This window comes from Centroberyx affinis, unplaced genomic scaffold, assembly GCF_046629955.1.
Source record: "Centroberyx affinis isolate AG114_WGS23_722 - 3 ecotype Tasmania unplaced genomic scaffold, CSIRO-AGI_Caff_v1 ptg001345l_1, whole genome shotgun sequence".
Lineage (NCBI taxonomy): Eukaryota > Metazoa > Chordata > Actinopteri > Beryciformes > Berycidae > Centroberyx > Centroberyx affinis.
In genome coordinates, this window is record NW_027279838.1 from 255,001 (window position 1) to 257,500 (window position 2,500).

The 2,500-nt window shown below is 41.5% G+C and overlaps 1 protein-coding gene across 1 annotated transcript in view; it reads right to left on the reverse strand.

Annotated features, from left to right (window-relative positions):
- Nucleotides 1-2,500, reverse strand: part of LOC139649449 (partitioning defective 3 homolog B-like) — a gene marked incomplete at its 5' end in the record, with an annotated part of 162,052 nt that overhangs the window by 113,882 nt on the left and 45,670 nt on the right.

A 2,500-nucleotide genomic window follows, 5' to 3' on the forward strand; every position in this document is an offset into this window, starting at 1 on the left:
TCCACAAAGCAACCTGAAGCCAAATTGTGCCACTACTTCCGTATATTTCAGCTGCTCTGCTGTGGCCGGTTCCTGCCTGAAGAGCATGTAGTCAGCTCTGCCAATCAGTAACACAGAAGTCAAGCCTGCAGTCAGCTTTGCTAATGCATTAAGAGTCAATGCCAGCTCAACTGGCGTGGTCCAAGATGGTGGAACAGCAGTGAATTATGGGCTACTGGCTGATTTTGAACCATTCAATTAATTCATTGTGACAATGAAATGTAAATCCCCAAGTGGGATAAAATTTAGATATTATAGTCTAATTAATAATGATAATAATAAATGTGTGTGTGTGTGTGTGTGGGTATGACTTAAGTCACTTTCAGGGACACACATCAGACTTCAGACCAGTTGATTGGGGACGGCTTGTGCAATTGGGGACAAAAGCTGTGTCCCCAATTGGTAAAAAGCTGATTTTTGGGTCAGTGGTTAAGGTTAGGGTTAGGTTAAGGTTAGGGTTAGGTTAAGGTTTAGGCAAGTAGTGGTTATGGTTATGGTTAGGGTAAGTCTCCAGGAAATAAATGTAAGTACCCCAAAAGTGACAAAGGTAAGACTGTGTGTGTGTGTGTGTGTGTGTGTGTGTGTGTGTGTGTGTAGACACATTCTTGTGAACACAATAACTCAAGAACAATACGTGATAGACATAATTATGACCTACACCACAGGTTCCCCCTATAGAGTAGATGATCTGATTAGATGCTGGAGCACCTTGCTGCATAAATTTGCATATTAATGAGGAAAAATGATTTCTTGTAACTGCTAGAACTCCTTAATGCTTTAAGGTACAGAGTTTGTTTTTATATAAATAGTTGATAATTAAGGCATTAGTTAGCTTAATAAATGACCTCATTAGCATAACTGGTTATGTTTAATACATTCTGGTGATTCTGGCAGGACATTAGGCAGCTCAACGCCTCTTGTAATTAGAGTGAGTTTGGTCTGGCCACTAATGCAACATTTCCCTTGCTCTGTTGAATCCTGGGACATGGTGCATTCCCCTGAGTCTCATACATGCAATTCAGTAGAGGGGTCAAGAGGGCCGGGTCAGACATTTCCGCATCCCCATAGAGCTAGCAGGTTTTCTGCGTCTTGCTCAAGGACACTTTGAAAAGGGTTGGAGTTTGCCTATTGTAGGGATCGAAGCTGTGAACTAATTATGTGTCAAGGTTAACTCCCTTGCTATGTTTTTGAACTGCCATCATTGAATTTTTGAGAACAAAATTAGTGTGTGTAATTTTTCATCCAGGTCGGATTTTTTTCTTGAGCCTGTTTAACTGTAGGGATTTATTTTTAAAAACAGCAGAGCGAGCAGTCCACTCTCCTCAGTACTGCTGCTTTATTGAGACAGAAGGCAGGCTGAGAAGGGGAGACACAGGAGGGAAGGATCTATCAGGATTCAGTGTTAGTCCAGCAGGGAAATATGTAGCTCCAGAGCAGGGAGGTCTTCACCACCAGACCATTTCTGCACGTGTAACAGGCTCTAAAACTTAGCAAAATATGTTTCCCCACTCCCAGTGAAAATGTACTATCTGAAGAAAGACAGATGAAGTACGTAAACAATACAAAGAGAAGGATATATAAACATATAGTCAGTTCTGTTTTTTAAGTAGAAATAGCCGTTCCATAATATTTGCATATTCTATCTCTCCTTTGTCTCACTCCCATGAACACACACACATACACACACACACGCGCACGCACACACACACACACACACACACACACACACACACATTCACACACACACACAGCTGGCAGTGGAGCCAGCTTGAGGAGGAGGGCTGAGGGAAGTGGCATTTAAAACAATAAGCTATTGTTTTGTTCTTCTATTGCTCGATCCACTGTCATATTAAACGGAGGTGCGGACATTTTACACACACACACACACACACATATGCACACACACGCACACACACACATAGGTTGAGGTGGTAAGCTGGCTCACAGTGGCCACAGAAGTGACATCTCACACTGCAGTTTTGTATACCTATTCTAACAAAAGTGCCTAATGAGGTGCAATTGAAATCCTGCAGCACAAACTGTGAGTCATTTCTCATTTTCTTTGTCTGAGAGTTAAAAAAAGAGAAAAGAGAGAGAGAGAGAGTCAGAAAGAGAGAGAGAAACAGGGGATGGAGTCCATAATTAGAGATAGATAGTGAGAAGTTAACAGGGTCAGTGTAGGTTCATACATGAAAAAGTGCTGCTGTGTGTCATTTCTACATCAATATTAGACTCTTTAGAGCCATTGGAGCTGTGATACTAATAGAGAAAATCACCAGGAGGCAAAGACAAAACCATGTGTCACTCCTCCACCCACTCCCACTTCTTCCTTCCTTCTGTCTTTACTTTTATTTCCTCCCTACCTGTCTGTGTCTCTTTTCCTCCAAATCTGCAATACCAACGCTCTCACTGTTTTAATTAAGAAGAAAAAAAAATCTAATGTTTTATTATTCATGAGGGC